At 37.5% G+C, this 20,311-nt stretch overlaps 1 non-coding gene across 1 annotated transcript; it reads left to right on the forward strand.

Annotated features, from left to right (window-relative positions):
• Nucleotides 1-4,920: 4,920 nt before the first annotated feature.
• On the forward strand, nucleotides 4,921-5,029 carry LOC112813907 (U6 spliceosomal RNA). The gene has a single exon (XR_003205620.1). It is a non-coding gene; the product is annotated as a U6 spliceosomal RNA (small nuclear RNA).
• The last annotated feature ends 15,282 nt before the right edge of the window (nucleotides 5,030-20,311 follow it).

Genomic DNA, 20,311 nt, shown 5'->3' on the forward strand with positions numbered 1-20,311 from the left:
TAACAATGCCTCAGTGTACTGTGAGAACTTAGGTAGATTATTATCTGTGCCTCCTTTTCCTCAGCTGTTCCCTAATAGCAGAAGTTGAACTAGATTTCATCTATGAAGTTATATGTGTTCATTTCCTTCATTCTGAATTCTCTAAACCCATAATATTATGTTGCCTTTGTCAGTGTTCATCCCCTTTAACAACTTCCATTAAACAACTAATAAAATCCCATCTCTCTTAGAAAAATTTCCTTGGCTTTCGAAGATATGTTGGAACTCATAATCTTGTTACATCTGAAAGCCTCTCTAAATGTGTGGTTTTGAAAACGAGGAAAAAACTAGAGTATGAACTTACATTGAAAGTGAGCAAATTACCCATGAAGCACATGTGTATAATATTCCACTGCCATGTATATAATATTGCATTGGAAGTTAGCAGGGTAGAAAAGAAGTACGAGGAAGGGTTCTGTGGAGATTCTATAATAATCGAAGCAAGGGGACATGGTCACTTGGTGTAGCAACCTGCAGGAGAGCCACTCGTGACCCGTGCCAGGGACAGCCAGTTGGGAGGATTGAGCACAGCCGGGGTGCCAAACTGGACCACTCGTGCCCAACGTCGGACTTCTTTAATGGGAAATCTTTGCTCTGGGGCATCCTACAGGCCTGCCTGAGACTTTCTCAGAGTTATACTGCTACTCAGTTCCTTCCTTTCTCAGATGTCAGATCTGCATCGATCATGATCTGAAAGTCTTCCCTGTCTGCTCCTAATCTCTTTCCTTTATTCTTCATGGGCACCGCCCCCCCCCCGTTAAGCTTTTGCACAGCGAATTCCATCTTGATGTTTGCTTCTTAAAAGATCCAACATAATACATAGGACTACTTGGAATAAGTAATATTCCAGACTCTCTGGCATCCAAGTGTGACTATGTCATTCTGTGGCTATAAGTGCATCTGATGTGTAAATAACCTTAAAATGATCTACCAGGAGGTTGGTCTCCTCTTCCTCATGACCTCCATCCTGCTAGCTAAAATGTGGGCATAGTGGTTAGGTTCACAGGAGCTAACTCAGATCATGAAGTGGAAGCAATATATTTAGGATTAGGGCTTTAGATCCGTGACGGTAGAAAAACTGTCATATCAGCCTAGATGATCCATGTTTACACAAGAGAGAAAAGTAGTCAGTGACATTTTCGCTTTCCTATCAAAGAGCACAATGTAATTCTAACTCACACAGGTCCCTACCCTTCAGGGAGGTGGGGAAGTGTCAAGTAAAACACTCATTAAACAGGAACAAATGCACGGTGGCATACAGTAGTGTGTCTCACACACAAACACACACACACTAACACTCCCAGAAAAGGGGACATCGTTGTCACCTAGAATATTTGGGAAGGTCAGTCATAACCTGGACTTTGGAAGACAATTAGATGTAGAAAGGAGGATTGTAGACTGGGAAAACAACCTGAGTATACCATGTTTTTAGGGTTAGAAAGAGACTACCCTCAATGCAACAGAGGTGGTTTGGTGACAAAAAGTGAAAATAAAATTAGGTGGGGGAAATCTTGACAACTCTGCTTAGGCAATACATCCTAAAGAAACCTGGCTTGTTATTTGCCTCTTGGCTGAGGTCTATCTCCTGCACTTCTCCACCCTGCTATGTATTTCAAGGGCCTGATCGCCGAAGCCACACTTACTGGGCTTCTCTGACTAATGCCTTCTCAGCTGGGTTTGGCCAGTGGGAAGTACTGGCTGGACTCTGGAGAACAGGAAGATAGACAAAACCAGGGTATATCTTTATTTGACTCTTTTTCAATCAACATCTCTAGTGGTTGCCTTGTCTTCTCAGTGATTCAGACTTCTGCTGCACAGCCCTGGCTCCTGGCCCAGACATATTCTTTCCTCCCGGTGTTCCTCCTGCCCTAGGGGTCATATTAGCTTCCTGCAGTTGCTAATCTTGATATCACCTCACTTTTCCCCTTTGTTCTTGTAGCACTTCTGACAACTTCACAACCAATTTCCTATGTTAAATTCCTTCTATGAATTACCTGGCTTAGCAGATGGTGTTGCTACGCTGTGCATATGTCTGCAACATTCATTTATATACATCCAAGCCTGCTTAATGTAAATATCTGCACTTACAGGTCTTAAGGTTTTATTTAGCCTCAAGAGCACATGTGGCCATGCATAAGGAAAGCTAGAAGTGACAAAGAGTCAGTGTCCCCAGAAGTGGACAATGGTGGACAGGGAGCTGTGAATAAAAACCAGATTCTTCAACCTGGGGCAGAGGATGGTAGGTAACTCTAAGTTGTATACCGTAGTGTTTCTCCCATTTCCCTAGAGGTATCGAGATCCAGTTGTCCATGGTGGTAACCGGCTTGATCACGTACACTTTATATTGGCATCTTTCTCTTCCCTGTTTCATTTCCCCACTGGTCTACCAGCTTACCAAATGAACTATTTGCACTTGAATCCTTGTCTCAGAGTCAGCTTCTAAAGAAATCTAGACCAAGACAATTGGCTTGGGTTTGATATCTCAGGCAAGATACTAAGTAATGCAAAACCCTTTCTTGAACCTCCATGCCCACCCATCTTCCAGAGCTTCCTGTATAAAACATTTATCATACTAGCACTTACTTCGTAAAGTTGAAATTGTCCATTTACATTTCTCATGTCTCAAATTGTAAACTGTAATTCCTCCACTTAGTACTCTTCCTGGCACAAAATAGCAGTCTATTAAATATTGGTTGAATAAAAGAATGAATGAATAAACAAGAAGAAAGAAAGACTGGGATGAGGGAAATTCTCAACATTGTTCTCAACACAGTGCTTAGCAGGCCAGGAGATACTCGATAAATATTTATCAGTGGAATTAATAACTGAATGGATTTGGTGATAACTAACTTGAAGTTTAGAGTTGGAGATTTGGGACTGGATGAATTCTTTTTTTTTTTTCGATTTTATTTATTTGACACAGAGAGACACAGTGAGAGAGGGAACATAGCAGGGGGAGTGGGAGAGGGAGAAGCAGGCTTCCCGCGGAGCAGGGAGCCCGATGTGGGGCTCGATCCCAGGACCCTGGGATCATGACCTGAGCCGAAGGCAGACACTTAAAGACTGAGCCACCCAGGCGCCCCTGGATGAATTCTTTGAAGAACTGCATAAAGAGAAGAGAGAATATTCGTATTGGATAAGGAAATCTTGTAGCAAGAGGACTATAGTTGACAAATTTGAATGGGAAAATATGAAATATAAATTCTAATGACATAATTTTTTATGATGTCCTTGAAAATGACATGAGTCAAAAATCAAGGGGATACCCAATATGTAATAATGAGAATTTCAAAGTCAAAGACCAAAATAGAGCATTTAGACAAAGGTGACTAGGTTCAGATACAATGCTTGAAAAATTAACTACAAATAGCCTCATGAAAGATACACTGAACTTAAGATTTATGTAAAAATTCATTTTAAAATTAGTTTCACCATCAATGTGACTTACAATCACAATTTTTTTTCTCAAAAAGTTGCTGAGAAGTTTTTGAGAGGTCATATTTTAGCTGTCTTAAACTTTTTATTTAGTCTTTTAAAAAAGGATTTAGAAGAATTATGCCCCCATTCCCTTCATATTCAGCTCAAAGTATAATAAATCAAAAACAAAAAACATTTGATTCTTAAAAGTTTCTACTGGAAACCCAATCATAAATCTTTATGATAGTCTTATGTGTTTCCAGAATCAGGTCCTTCAAAACTTACATTCCAGATAAATAATTATGGACAGATACAACAAAATTCTGGTGCCACATTATAGGCATTATAGGCATCATATGATAAAAGTACATACTAAATACTGTCTGTCTGTTTGTTTTTTAAGATTTTATTTATTCATTTAGAGACAGAGAATGCATGCAGGTGTGCTTGGAGCGCAGCATGGGCAAAGAGCAGGTGCACGAGCTGGGGAAGGGGCAGAGGGGGAGGAAGGAGAGGGACAAAAAGACTGGGCACTGAGCGGGTCCCATGACCTTGAGAACCTGAGCCAAAACCAAGAGTCTGATGCTTAACCGACTGAGACACCCAGGCGCCCTGTCTGTTTGTTTTTAACAAACATTTCCTAAGATAAAATTTTTATGTCATGAATCCTGGGGAAAGCCAGACATCACTGACACTGACTCTTGATGAAAGAAAAAAAAAAATCAATCTGAAAAGACTGCTTGCTGTTTAAAGCTACTTGTCTGCCTGTTTCAGGCTCCATGGTAAATCTTTGTTTTTGTCCTAGAATTCTCATTCCCGATGAAAGCCCCAGATAGTTGTATACTTGGATAAATAGCAATGGCAGCCTGTCCCAAGGCAATCCTCAATAACGTGATCTATGTGTTATAGCATTTTACCTAAGTGTCAACTCTCAAGAGGCTGGTATTCATTTTATTGTATCAAATTCATTGTTTTGCTAATTTATACAAATCTATGAGAAACTCTTATGTATTAAATACAAATGATAGATCTACTAAGACATATCACTATTAAAAATAATGATAACAGATTTTATGTCTATGAAGCATGTGAAATTCTACAAGAAATTTTCCAAACAAGAAAATCCGTCTTCCTGGATCAGTCTACAATTCAACCCTCTTCCTGCTATTCACAACTTAAATTCAAATACACCATAAGAGACTGATAAAAATGCATCATCTTATTTTGTTCCCTACTTACTCATCCCCTAGCTTCCTATTTTATTTTATATTCTGATAAAGCTTCATCTGCTAGAAAGAGTTTTTCCTGTAAGGTGATACCGTTGTTTCTATTATTCACCTGCCCATCACCATTGTCATCGCTGTCTGAGACATTAATAAATTTAGAATATGAGAAAATGACCAGCAACTGATGGAAGTAGTCTACAGAATCGGTCAAATTAGGTTTTACATAACTCCCAACAGGGTGCTTGCTTTGGCAGCATATATACTATAAAATTGGAACAATACAGAGAAGATTAGCATGGCCCCTGCGCAAGGATGACACGCAAATACATAACTCCCATCAGGTATCATTCCTTTTAAACCATCACATGGATTTAATACTGATGTGGAAGAGAGTGTAGAAATCTCTTTCAACATCTTCAATTCACACGTGAGAAAACGGAGGTGCACAAAGTTTAAAATGACCAGACAAAAGTCCTATTATTGCACGTTAATGGCAAAGCACCCAGAGCCCAATTTCTCCACCTCCCATCTCAGGAGATTTTTTCATTATAGAGTCATCTTGAGTTTTTGAGCTTCTTTTAAATTATGTGTTACATGTTTTGGCTCCCCTGGCTAATATTATTTTCCAAAAAAATAATTTTAAATAATATTTCATTGATAAAACTTTCATTTGCTACTGATATAAGATTATTTATTCAACTGATTTGCTCAACAAATTTTTATTGTGAAAGTACTACTGTCCTGAGTTTTGAGACTATAGAAGCAAACAAAACAAGCAAAAATCCCTGCCTTTGTTGGAACACATCATCTAAATTACCCATTACAATTTATAGTTGTCATATTCCATCTTGGTCAGTGCAACTGTGTTTTTGGTTAGAATTGTTTTAGACCAGGAGTTTATGCCATTTCTGAGGTGAAAAATCTCAATGACAAGAGCAGCAATAGTATTCCAGTTTCAAAACCAGATTACAGTGTACAGATAAGGGAATAAGACAAACAAAATATAGGAGAAAGATAGGGACAGCTTTCACTGTGCCAGGCTTGTGGGAAGTCAAGAGACTGGCTGATAAACACCACTGAATTCAACAAACATTTCTTCAGCTCCCATGTGACTGTTAGCCCTGTTATCTTGTTTGCTATTTAATTACAAGCACCTAGAACTGTGTGTGCCACATCCTAGATGTTCAATAAATATCCTGGAAATGAAAGAATGGATAATGTAAACCAGATACTGTACTAGATTACAGAGATACAAAGATGAATAAAATATGGTCCCATCTTGTAAGAAGCTCATGATCTCCTAAGGGATCATAAATATAATATTTATTAAATGTCTTCTATTAATAAAACACTATACTAGGCACTGCATTAAGGAAAAATAAAAACAAATAAAACACAATCCTTCCAGGGTGCACGGGGTGGCTCAGTCGGTTAAGCGTCTGCCTTCGGCTCAGGTCATGACCCCAGGGTCCTGGGATCGAGTCTCGCATCAGGCTCCCTGCTCAGTGGGGAGGTGGCCTTCTCCCTCTCCTTTACCCCTCCTCCCTGCTTGTGCTCGCTCTCTCTCTTGCTCTCTCAAATAACTCTTTAAAAAAAACCACAATCTTTTTCTCAAGGAGCTTACTTTATAATAAATATTTTGAAAAATAAGACCATGGACAGATTCCATTTTTCACTGGTTGGAATCAGAACAATTTTCTTGGTGCAGCAATATTCGAGTCAGTTTCATGACTTCAGCTGGACTATTTATACCTCTGTGCTCATTCTCAGTAAGAAGCTTTTAAGAAGGCTTGGTCAAATAAGAGTTGAACTAATCAAAGCCCTTAAAAAGGAAAATAACCAAATACCTAGATAATGTTTAAAGTCCTCTTTGGCCTCCTGTATAATAGTCCTCCCCATCTTAGCAGAATCATTCAAAATGAGGTGCAGTTCCCAAAACATAATGTATTTCCTTTTTGACAAGTGGTCCTTGTCTCTGACCACTACTGTTTTCTCTGACAAAGATGACCTCCCAAAAAATCTACCCTGTACTGGGTCTCTCCAAGACTACCCCTAGGTTGATTAGCTACGAGGATTCATAGAGCTAAGCATACAGTCCTACTGTTGTAATTTATTACAGCTAAAGGATACAAAGAAATAGGAGCAAGGGAAAAGGTGAAGGAGTGAAGTCTGGAGGAAACCAGGTACAAGTTTCCAGGATTCTCTCCCAGTGGAGTCACATAGGATGCACTGAATTCTCCCAGCAATAAGTTGTGACAATACCTGTGAAATGTTGTCTAGCAGGGAAACTCCTTAGAAACTCAGTACCCAGGGTTTTTAATGGGAGCTGGTCATGTAGGCACCCTCTGTCTAGCCCCCTAGCGCATACCAAATTTCCAGACTCCCAGAAGGAAACAAGGTATTCAGCAAAAGCTCTATTATTTGTATAGATAGTTTAGACATAGTGAACCATTCGTATCAGGGCATGGTAGGAACACTTCTAAAATCTAAGTTTCCAGACACCAGCCAAGGGCCAAATTTGCAAGTAGGACCTTATAAGGATAGCAGTCTCAGTCTTGCTCTGTTGACTCTTTTCTGCGTACTTTGCATTCCCAATTCTGAAATATGGTACTCATGAAACTAGATCCAACATAAACATCTTGTAGTAAATACTTCCCTAAAGACATTCAGATAAAATTAATCCCTCTCTTCCTTCTTCCACTACTATAATGGGTATATAACTTAAAGGTAACTATATGACAGGATTGATGTGTTAATTAACTTGATTGTAGTGATCATTTCACAAAGTACATGTGAAACTTCTTGAAATTTATGCCATTAATCTAATCTGACTTTTTAAAGTTTGTGACAATCTTACAAAGGTTATGGATAGTACTCTGATTATCTTTTTTAAAGATTTTATTTATTTATTTTGGAGAGAGATAGGAAGTGCACGAGCAGGGGGAGGGGCAGAGGTAGAGGGAGAGAGAGAGAATCTCAAGAAGACTCCACCCTGAGCACAGAGCCTGATGCAGGGCCAAATCTCAGGACCCTGAGACCACCACCTGAGCTGAAATCAAGAGTCAGATGCTTAATTGACTAAGCCACCCAGGCGCCCCTAGTATTCTTACTATTTTTATGTCAATATGGCAATCAAAAAACTTTAAGTGAAAGCAATAATTGAAAGGCAAATTTAGGACAAGTGACATAATTATTGAAAATTAAATTGCAATCTTTGTTGCCCTGACCAGTCTCCACAAAAAAATATGAATTTTCATGTTTTCAAATTGTACGGGTATGGAAAACTGAATTATTACACTTCTTCCCTTGCACTATCTGAAATAAGAGAGCAAATCGTCACAAAATCACTTACTGAATGTATTCAATTTACCTAAAATAGAGCCTCCAATTTGTAAAATACTAAAGTATGAAATATATAATCTCTGTGACTTTTTATTTCCTGCCTAAAAATACAGCTTAATATGTTACTTAGCCCTAGAGAAATTGAATAAAAGTTATGGAATCAGTCTTAAATCAACCAGTTGTGTAACAACTTCTCCCTAATGCTTGCTTTGCATCAGAATGTGGAAAAGTCTAGAAAAATTATAAGTGTACACTACTTCTCTGTAAAATCGTAGTCTTGTGAGGTTCTTAAAAGTAAATTATCATTTGACTTTAGTCTTCCTTAGAATGAAAAATACAATCAACAGAATCAGAGCTCAAACTGAGAATTATTGTAGGCCCAGAATATAAGTAAAGGTTAGCCATTCTTTTCCCACCTTGATTTTTCTCACGTGTTTCATCCATACTTGGGAGATAAATCAACGCCAGCAATGATAGGCCACATGAATTGTTTATTAGGCATGCTTTGCCTGTGCCTGACATGAGCCTCTATGGAGATGTTTGAGAAATGAAGCCTCATCTTCCATGTGAACATAGAAGAGGTCATTTCGCTACAAGTGTGTGCTAGGGATTGTCAGTCTAAGCTTAAACAACCCTTAGGAAAGGGGAGGTGTCTCCTGAATTTTGGAATTTTGTATATGGCTTAGACCTATGTTTGTTTTCAGCTGCATCTGAGAATAAGAACTCAAACTATATTCATAAGTCATATAGTTTAAATTTTTGGATACCAAGGGGAAGTGCTGCCAAGCATGAAATTTGTCTACAAGCTACTAATCCCATAGCTGTTCCCTTGTGCAGGGGTGACTCAAGATGATAAAAGTTATCAGAAGTTTGGGAGAAACTTTTCTCATTTTACTCATTTGCTTTGTTTTTGTCTTTAAATATGCTACATATCTATTTGATCAGAACTATTTAAATCCATTCTACCTTAGGGGCAAATTAAATAAGAGACATTCTCATTTTTAGGATATCAGAATTTTATTTTATTTTATTTATTTTATTTTATTTATTTATTTGACAGAGAGAGACACAGCGAGAGAGGGAACACAAGCAGGGGAAGTGGGAGAGGGAGAAGAAGGCTTCCCACGGGGCAGGGAGCCCGATGTGGGGCTCGATCCCAGGACCCCGGGATCATGACCTGAGCCGAAGGCAGACGCTTAACAACTGAGCCACCCAGGCGCCCCAAAGATATTAGAATTTTAGAGTTCCAGAGATTCACAGAAATTATATGATCCGGGTCTCTCATGGGAAAAATGAGGTCCCTCAAAGCTAAGTACCTTCCTCAAGTCATATAGCTGGTTGGCAGTAGATTCAGACTACAATATTTTGATCACATACAAACTATTTATCATACCGGCAACTTTCTTCTTTTTAAAAAGTCACTAAGAATTAGGAGTATGTACTCAAGGTAATTACTTAGCTTCTCCCTCATTAAATATGCATGTATGAAACAAAATTGTTTTCAATTTTTAAGTGATCTTATATTCAAATTCGATGTGTATCAGAGTAACCACTAAAATTTGTGGACTCTGAGAACTTTGTTGATTATAAAAATAATTAATCTCCGTAAAATGCCTCATAAAATTTTGTATGTATGGCACATATGATGCAAATATTTGGTTTTGTTTCCGAAGTGCCATGAAAATGCTGTTAAAATTTAATTATAAAACATTTCTACTTATTCTTCACACCTAATGCAAAATTAAACAGGATGCTGAGAGTATATTAAGAAAAATGCTTTGTTATTTTCCTTTTGTGACTTATCTAGACTTTGTCTAGTCTAGTAGAAGGCAGTCCAAGAGAAAATCCCATGGTCTGGGAGGCTGAGCTTCTGGATTATTACATCTGCCCATTCTCTTACTGTAATATTCTCTACCAATTCAAGGAGTGCTTTAGTATGTATGTGTGAGAGCTACCTAGACATATATGGCCTGGTAGAGCAATGGGTTTCAATCTCAGAAAAAGAACGAGAATGTTTATTTTAAAAAATGGAACATGAAAGTTTAAGACAAGCTAGCATGCAGCTACAAACAGCCTAAAGCCAATGGTGTCCGTGAGCTCCATTTACTCAGCCTGCAGAAGACAGATACATGGCCTTAATCATTACACTATGCAACTAAACTGACACATTGACTTCCTACATGATTCTGTTTTACTCTGTTTCCGCCGTCTTCCAGTGAATGCCTACTATTCTTCCAGATTACATCTGGGGAAGTGTTAACATAGGGTCTGGCAATTTGTAGGTGCCCGATAAAATGAGGAATTCCTCTCATCACATTAAAGAAGACATAGAGATAAAGATTGTGTAACTCTTACCTAAACAGTACAAGAAACTATAAAAATACTCTCTGGACTGTAAACCTAGAAGCCATAATCCATATAATCTGTAAAGGGTCTGTTTTCAGGAAGCTCCAACAACATGCCCAACATTCATTTCCATTACTGGAGTCCGGGTAATCACTGGAAAAGTTGAAATCCATGTTTAACTCCATCTTAAAAGTGTCCTCAATGAAATGGAAAGTAGATCCTGTGGGAACTTCCCTTCCGTTCTTGTTTCTGAGCTGATTAACCTTGCTTTCTCTGACAACTCCCATCCATTCTACTAGAAGTTCTAGGTTTTCCCTCTCATCCTTTTTCTTTTTTTTTACTCTCTTTCCAACCCTTTTCTCAAGCATCTGCTCCTTCTGAGCAGATGTGAAATGACTATTTCTGATGCAGTGTGAAGTGAATCTAGTGGCTATCTGGTGGCTTTCACCTACCCCTTCCCTTTTAGTCTCCCCAGGACTCTTCAATCTTCCTTTGAGAACAGGCTGTTTCCCATACTTAGTCTATATTGCTTAGGTTGGTCTGACCCTATGCCCCATTTTTTCCCTTCTCCCTTCTCCAGCCCCCACTCCAGGAATGGGCACGTGGCCCAAACTGAACAATCATCATATTCCATCTTTCTGGAAACAATGAATGGGTCAGAGATACATATTTGACTTGACCCTTCTGAAATTATTGAGAAAAGGGGGCTCTCCCTTTGCAGGTAGGGCGGAGTTATGAGAATGTCATCATGGAGTTGCTAGTAGACATGTCATTAAAAGAAAATAACTTCACCAAGAGTGAGGCCACATGCAGGAAATAAAAATTAAGAGAGCAAGAGGAGACTTGGCGACATGATTTGGGCACCTGGAACTCTGGATTTTTTTCAGTATGTCAGCAAATAGATTTCGGTTTTGCTATAACTTGTTTGAGTTGGGTCTCTGTTATTTGCAAGAGAATAAGTTCTGAGAAATACACTTTCTTTCTCTGGACTCCACCTTAAGTGCAATTTAGTTCTTCTGTTAATAAGAAATTCAGAACCATGTCACAGCCCCTCTTCCATCAAGAATGAGTTAGGGTAAGTGCTTCTAGCTTGAAACACCTTTTAATGTAAACAGCTTTTTGAAGTCTATAGTCTATCTTGTGCCAACATATTCTTGAAAGAATGCATCTAATCACTGAGTGGTGAATAATATTTTATCATCATTAATATAATATTAATAATATTAATATCACTAATACTAAATCATTTCATTTCTTTAGTCACTAAACTTTGTTATTTCATATTTGGTCCATATGTGGATACCATTTGAAAATGAAACCACAAACATCAATTACTTAATAAAATTCCAGTTTAAATTCACAAAGACTTGAAATGAGAGTTGGTGTACAAAACATGTAAAATCTAGTCAAATATACTATGGCATGCAGGCTTTTTAATATAGGATTCCAGAAATTGCTGGAAGTAAAGAGCTTGAAGGACATTGTAAATCAGATATTGTATTATTTATTCGTTGTCATATTCAGTACTAAGAGAAGATGTTGTGACTTGAAAAGAACTAAGCAGATTTCTACTCAAGACTATTGTGCTTCAGAAAATATAGGACACAAAAAGAATGTTGAATGTGCCCAGTATGTAAATATACAGTTATTTTGTGTTTGCTTTAAAGAAAGTGAAAACCAAAATCTTACTTATGCAAAAGAAATTAAAATTTTAATTGTTTTCCTTCTCCAAAAGCAGAAATAATTTTCTTATGATTTCTTTACACAAGAAATTTTATAAAAGATACTTAGGAGTAATGTGACACATAGTACACCTAGAAAAAAATTAGTCTTTTTTTGGTAAGAGATGGTAGGTACCAGCTTTTTTTTTTTTTTTAAAGATTCTATCCATTTATTTGACAGAGAGAGAGAGAGACACAGCAAGAGAGGGAACACAAGCAGGGGGAGTGGAAGAGGGAGAAGCAGGCCTCCCACTGAGCAGGGAGCCCAACGCGGGGCTCGACCCCAGGACCCCGGGACTATGACCTGAGCCGAAGGCAGACACCCAACGACTGAGCCACCCAGGCGCCCCAGTACCAGCTTTTTTGTTGTCTGTAATAGAGGCTGTAGAATTCAGTATTCTCCATCAGTTTAAAAGCGGTTTTTAATTTTTCTCAGTAAGGCCAACAGGAGGATTTCTTTGTTGAATCTGTACTCTGGAATGAAAATTAAAACATGCTCTGTATATATGGAAACTTATATAAACCAAATTATAAAAGATATAGCCCTTATATAATCTTTATCCCTCATGAATTAGGAAATCCTATTGGCCTCAACTGGATTTTTGTCTCTTGTACCATGTGATAGTCATTGGTAACTATAGTCAGGTAGTTTCAGTTTAATAATACATTCAGTTATTCATGTAACAAGTATTTATAGAGTGACTAGTATGCCTTCAGAGCAGTAAACAGACTAAGTTCCTATCCTAAAGGAGCTTACATGTTTGTAGAGGAAGACAGCAATAAACAAATAACAATTACATAAAATCAGATAATGATAAGCGCTACGGAGAAACATAAAGCAGAATAAGAGGTATGATGGTTGAATTTTATGGGTCAAGTTGGCTAGGCCGTAGTTCCTGATTTTTGGTCAAACATCAGTCCAGATGTTTCTGTGAAGGTATTTTTTTTAGATGTGATTAACATTTAAATCAGTTGACTGAGTAAAACGGAGTACCCTCCATAATGCGTATGGTCCTCATCCAATCAATTGAAGGCCTTAAGAGAAAAGATCAAGGTTCCTTGAAGAAAAAGAGATTCTGCCCCTGGACTGCCTTTGAACTCAACATTGCAACGACTCTGCCCTGGGTTTCCAGCCTGATGGCCTAGCCTATAGATTTTGGACTTGCCTGCCCCCACCATCACGTGAGTCAGTTTTTAAAAATTAATCTTTCTCTCTCTTTCTCTATCGGTATATACACATGCAAAGCAAACACCCTATTGCAAGAGCAATGGGAAGGGCCATGGTGAAAAAGTGATTGCTATTTTACACAAGGTAATAAAGAAAGGTTGGATGAGGTGATATTTGACTAAAGGCCTACAGGAAATAAAGAAGCTAGACATGAGGTCATCTGAAGGAGGAGTCTTAAGAAGTGAGAATTGTAAGTACAGAGGCCATGAGGCAGGAGTATGCTCAGCATGATCCAGAAACAGCACAGTAGCCATGTGGCTGAAAAGGAACAAGCTAGGTAGAGAGTGGTCCAAGATGAGTTCAGAGGTGAAGGAAGAGGCTGATGTCACAGATAACTTAAAAAAAAATACTGGTTTTATTCTGAGGAAAATGGCTGCTTGAGAGTTTTTTTCAGCAGAGGAGTAACTGTGATCTGACTCCTGTGATTAAAGAGTAAACCTGAGGGCCGTGATGGGAGTAGAATCAAAAGGACACATGCAATAATCTGGATGAGTGATGATTATGGATTGGATTAGGATGGTATTACTTGGGTAGTGACAGGGGTTACTTTCTTGATAAATTCTGATTAGAGCAGACAATATCAGGTCAGATGTGGAGTGTGAGAGGAAGGAGTCAGCGTTTTTGACCTGAGCAACATTAGAATAATGGAGTTGTTATTGATAGATAACTAGATAGATACGGGTCGTGTTGAAGGAAGGAAAGTAGGTGTGGGTGGAGAGATCCACTGTGAGTTTTGCTTATGCTTAGATTTGAGTTGCTGATGATTCATTCAAGTAGCAATGTGGGGTAGGCAGCTGGAGGCAAATATGGCTCAGGGTAATAGTTTGTGAGTCATTTCCTTCAAGACCCTAGTTATTAACCCAGGTTTTACTACCTCTCAGGGGGGCATGTTGGGAAAATATTGGGGCTTTTCAGTTGTCCTAATGACTAGGGAGAGTAAACTGGCATTGAGAGGGCAGCGGCCAAAGATCCTAGGATTTTCACAATGCACAGAGAGCAATCCTGACAGCTTCTGAGTTTCCCTGGATTTTTCATAATTCTTGAATGTCTTCTGGAATCAATTCCAGTGAGGTTAACAATTTGTTTTCTGAATTTTTCCGGAATCTGACTGCTATTCAAATCAATAGAATATGGCATATTGTTTTGTTTTCAACTTCTCAAGAGTTTTTCATATCAGAAAATGATGTGATCAGCAGTATCATCATTACTGATATTTGAGATAATAACTGACCTGTCCCTAAATACCAGTCTGCCTTTACAGCTGTCTGTCATATTCAAATATATGGTGGCAGAGTTTTGAGGCTCTTTCTTAAATATACTTAGAATCAAATACTATTAAATTAATGAAGATACATGAAATGGAAGGATCTTATAAAATATTATTAATAATATTATAAAATATTTAATGTCACTTATTTTGGGGGTATTAAAAATTTTATAGCACTATAAGATCTGTGCTGTGAAATCACTTATTGAAATTTTTACTGAGAGACTGGTTCTTTTTCCAGTTCATCTTCTATTTCTACTTGCCTATCAAAGAATGTGGTCTTCATGATCTCGTTAAGAACTAGAAGCAATGAGTATACTTCTAAGTAAAAATCTATTTTATGTGATGACATTTGTATACCATGTAGAGTACTTTTGACACAACACTTAAATAAATATGGCTCAGCTCATTTATGAGAATATCAGAGTATCATTTTTTCTCATTTCTGTCATTTTAATAGTCTATAGTTCGACTAAGAATGTCTTTCTTACTTTAAAGTTATTTACCTCTTATCATAAAGTAAACCTCAGTTCTTTTTGCTTTTCTTTTTTTTTTTCTAACTATAGTTTTTACTTTAATGTCCACCTAAAACCTTTGATTCCTCATTTACTGCTACTTCTGATACAGAATAGTTTCTGGTCTGTTTATTCATCTTACAGTCCGACTATTTATTACAAATAATTGCAAACACTTGTCTACTTCATTATATGTCTTTTAGGATAGTCAAGCTTATGCATTTGCATGATGAAATATATACCATTTTATTATAAGTGTATTTTATTACAGTTTATTTTAATTTTGTATTACACTTATAGATAGCATTATATTGACTATTAATCATTTCTTTGGTAGGTTATATTTATTCACAGGTTAAGTTTTAGGATGAAAATATAGAGGCATTATAAATAGTTGTTATAAAATGCAGCATAGTGTTTGATAGAGATTAAAACACCCATCCTAGGGAATAAGTTGCTGTATTAGTCAGAGTTCTCCAGAAAAACAGAGGAGGTCAGTCTTCTGTTCTATTCAGGCTTTCAGTTGATTGAAGGAGGCCCACCTACATTACGGAGGGTAATCTGCTTTACTCAGGTCCACTGATTTAAATATCAATCTTATACAAAAAAATATACTCACAGAAATATCTAGAATATTTACCCAGTTTTCTCCATTACATCAATCATTATACTGTATTTTAATATGTTTCCTTCAATAGACTGCACATTTCATCAGAAACAAGGATTACATCTGACTTTTTCTTCACTCTACTCTGAACCCTTCACACAGTGCTTGGTGTGTAGTGGGTACTCTCTATGCCACTCTGAATTACCATATTCCATTAAGCCAATATCCTTTGATGTTGGCATTTTCTTGAAGCTTTTTACATGACCAGGTAATGACTGCTAATTAGCTGAACATGATCATAAAATACCAGAATTATAAGATGCATCCAAAATGTTTTAACATTTTCAAATAGGCAACCTGGAATTGATAAAATGTGGTAATTAATCACTCAAGCTCACAGATTCCAGCTATTAACTTCTGATGTGGGGTGTAAACCACAAAGATGTTAACTAATACTTATTTGAATATTTCAGTATTTTTTTCTTCCAACTTCTGAAATATTTGAAATTATAGACTTACTTCAAGGAGTACGTACTATCTTCTTCAATTTCTAAGAAGCAGAATACCTTATTGTGAATTGCTCTTCATATTGTTGACTCCCCAAAAGGCAGCCCAGAGGTGCAACTGCCACAGAAAAGGGAGGAAATAGGAGCAAGCACTAGAGGTTAAAGAAGACAACTTACACTGTGGACTGGCCCGAGGTCACCTGGAACTCTCCTCACAACTTCGGACTCTGAATACTCAATCGTTTACCTGCATCCTATTGGGCAAACGGTTTATATTTCTTTTACAATTGTGGTAGCCTCATATTTGAAAAGAAAAGTGGAGCATATTCCAAATAATGTTTTGACGTGAAATATTGAGAAAAATATCAGAAACCATCGCATCTCCATTTTTTTTTTAAATCTCTTCAAGTTTAGCGTGAAAAATATGGATAAAACCACTTTGAGTTGTGGAAGTTTTTATCCCCTTCTCATGGCAGTCCCCCATAGAAAATTCTAATCCCCTTCCTACCTTTTCTCTCCCTGCCTCAAAAGGTTTCCTAGGGTAGGCAGTGGGAGGTTATTGCTCAGAAATGCAAAAAGTTCTAAATTGTAACCTTGATTACACACACACACACACACACACACACACACACTCATGCACACTGGGATATTGCCTAGTGGAACATCTTGACCGAGTTGTGGCCTCAGGTAGGGTCTATTTCCTCTTGCCTCTCTACCTTCTGGCTTCATCCACGCCGCCTCATGCCAGAAGCTTTATTTAACATCCAGTAAAGTCTGTTACATGTTTTTTCATCCTCTTTTCATGGATATAAGAATATTATCCAACTCTTTTTTTCAGGAAGTGAGACTGGCCTAAGTACTAAGCCTTGCATAGTGAATTTTTTTCCTATTTAAATTTAAGTATAATATACAGTATAAAGTACACATATGTAGACACCCTATAACTACCATCCAAATCGAGATGTAGCTCACTTCCAGCCCCTAAAATTTTCATCAGTGCCTCTCCCCCCCCACAAAGGTGAGTAGTATTATGATTTCTGCAATGATAGATTAGTTTTATATGAAGCTATATTCATGTAAGTTGAGTCCTATACAGTATGTATTCTTTGACTTCTTTAACTCAATGTTGTCTTAAATCTATTCATGCTGTTGCATTGTAGTTGTGTTATACTGCACTGTATGAGTGTACCACAATTTATCTATCTATCTGAATGTTGATAGGCATTTTGGTTGTTTCTAGTTTTGGACTGGGAACTTTTTTTGTGGCAAAATATGTATAACATAAAATGTATCATTTTGACCATTTAAGTGTACAATTCAGTTGTACGCACATTGTAGTGCATCATCCCCACCATCCATCACAGAAATTTTTCATCTTCCCAAACTAGAACTCTGTAGCTATTCAACAGTAACTCCCTATTCCCCGAGTCCCTGGCAACCTCCATTCTATTTTCTGTCTTTATGAATTTGACTACTCTAGGTACATCATATAAGTAGAATCATACAATATTTGCCCTTCTGCCACTGTCTTATTTCACTTGACATAATGTCTTCCAAGTTCATCCAGGTTGTAGCATATGTTAGAATTTCCTTCCTTTGTAAGGCTGATTAATATTCCATTGTATATTACCACATGTCATTTATCCATTCATCTGTTGATGGACACTTGGTTTCCTTCCACTTTTAGACTATTGTGAATAATGTTAATGAATGTGGATGTACAGTTGTCTGGTTAAGTCTCTGTTTTCAGGTTTTTGGGGTACGTGCTCAGAAGAGGAATTGCTGGATCATATAGTAATTTTGTGTTTAATTTTTTTCAGGGGCCTCCAAACTATTTTCCCCAGTGGCCATACCATTTTACATTCTCACCAGTAACACACAAGCGTTCTAATTTCTCCACATCCTTGCCAACAATTGTTATTTTCTATTTTTATTTTTATAATAGCCATCCTAATGGGTGTGAGATAGTATCTCATTACAGGTTTAGTTTGCAATTCCCTAAGAATTAGTGATGGTAAGTAGCTTTTCATGTGTTTATTGACCATTCACTGATCTTCTTTGGAGAAATGTCTATTCAAGTCCTTTGCTCATTTTTTTCATAAGGTTTTTTTGTTTTTGTTTTTGTTTTTGTTTTTTCTTGTTGGAGCTGAAGGCTTTTGGATCCCTTTCTTTCTGCAAGGGTACCTCTGCCATATCTGTACTCATAAAAAGGCAAGCCACTTATGTTGGTATGTTTCCTCTCACTGCCAATCTATGACAGTATTAATCTTATTTTAAAAACAGTAATGCATTTCTAATGTTCTTTTTTTAAATGTGTTATCCATTATTGTTATATGTTTGAATCAGAGCAAGAACCATAGATTGTAAACTGCAAAAAGCTGAATTAGAATTTTTTTCCACATATAGTTTTTGAGGGGTTTGAAAAACATATTTATTATGGTTACTTTAAAAGATGTTTGTATAAATAAATACTAAGGAAATAAACATCCAACACATGAATATGAATACTTCTAAGTGAACATTATCTTACTGCTCCAGAGAGATCAGTATATGAGGAAAGATCAGTACATCTGGCAGAGATGTCCAGATGTGGAGGGTGGGGAGTGGTAAGAGATAAAGCAAACCGGCTCCACAAGTACCCAAATTGTTGTTCTGTTTTACCGAAGATCTAAAAGTTTTAGGGCAAGATTTCTCAACCTCAACCTTATTGATATTTTAGATCAGATAATTCTTTATTATAAGAATGTCCAGTGCCTTGCAGGATATTTAGCAGCATCCCTGGTTTCTACCCACTAGTTTGCAGCAGTATCCTCCCAGACATGACCATCAAAAATGGCTAAGGATGTTGCCAAATGTGCCCTGAAGGTAAATTTTCCCTGATTGAGAACCACTGCTTTAGGGCTGTGAGTGTTACTTTAGGGTGTGAAGAATATTTAGAGTGATCCCTCGATAGAGAGAAAGTGGATTCCCATGGCCAACATCACATCACGCTGGGGTCATAAGGTAAGGTAAAGTATTTAAGCCACACAGACCTTTGCTTGAATGATGAATGCCACTACAACTTTACTCAATCATGTCGCCTTTCAGGGCATAGTAATGCTGTGTAACCACTCTATATACACATGCTAAGGTACACATAGAAAGATCTAAAGAAAGTTTTCTAGAGAAAACATCTGGGCAAATTAAGTAGAATTTTTCCAAATTAAGGACATGGAAGGAAGTCAGTATGGTGACAATACCTGAGAGATAAACATCATCTAGGGCAGAGGGAGATGCTTCACCCTAGAGGTAGGTTGGGAGACAATGTGGTGGTGATGGAAGATGGATATTTGGGGTTGATAATACGGAGAGGGAATGAAGTTGTTTTTTTTTTTTTTAAAGATTTTATTTATTTATTTGAGAGAGAGAGAGAGAGAGAATGAGAGATAGAGAGCACGAGAGGGAAGAGGGTCAGAGGGCATGAAGTAACATCAGAACTTCAGAAGACCTAAGTACCTTCTTACAGTTGTAGCCTTACATATATAAGATTGGGGGTCATCCTACAAATAGCCTTGCCTGAAAATATGCTGGAAAATTTTTGCCTGAGCCAAATACTTCTCATCAACCCCAGAATTATTTTATGCATGGTATATAGTCAGACTTGAATGAACTTCTCATCATTTATTACCAGCCTCCCCAAGCTAGCAGAGCCTGGTCCAAGTAGATTCAAGAATTCCTAGGTATGTAACTAGAACCATAACAATTTATCCAGAAGTCTATGGGAGTCATGCTAACAGGTCTTTGACCTACAATTGAATCTCAGAGAAGTTTACTTTGAGAATTAAATAGAATTAAAGGAAACAATGTAAGAAAAAGTTCATGAAAAGTAGCTTCATTATTATCATCAATACTGTTATAATATTTTTGGTGTCTTTAAAGTAGCACAGTGCAAATACTTGGCATTGAGGTTGCTACTGGAAATGGGGCTCCAGCACTGACTTCTTCTGGCCTGTCTTTAGCAGTAGTCTTGTAGAAGATCAGAAATTAGGTCTTTGGTTGCCTCTAGAAGAGTATATTTAAAGGATTATTTCTGCTTAACAGTCTTTTAGCATGTATCC

This window comes from Callorhinus ursinus, unplaced genomic scaffold, assembly GCF_003265705.2.
Source record: "Callorhinus ursinus isolate GAN/ISIS: 27379988/994484 unplaced genomic scaffold, GSC_fseal_2.0 scaffold6, whole genome shotgun sequence".
NCBI lineage: Eukaryota > Metazoa > Chordata > Mammalia > Carnivora > Otariidae > Callorhinus > Callorhinus ursinus.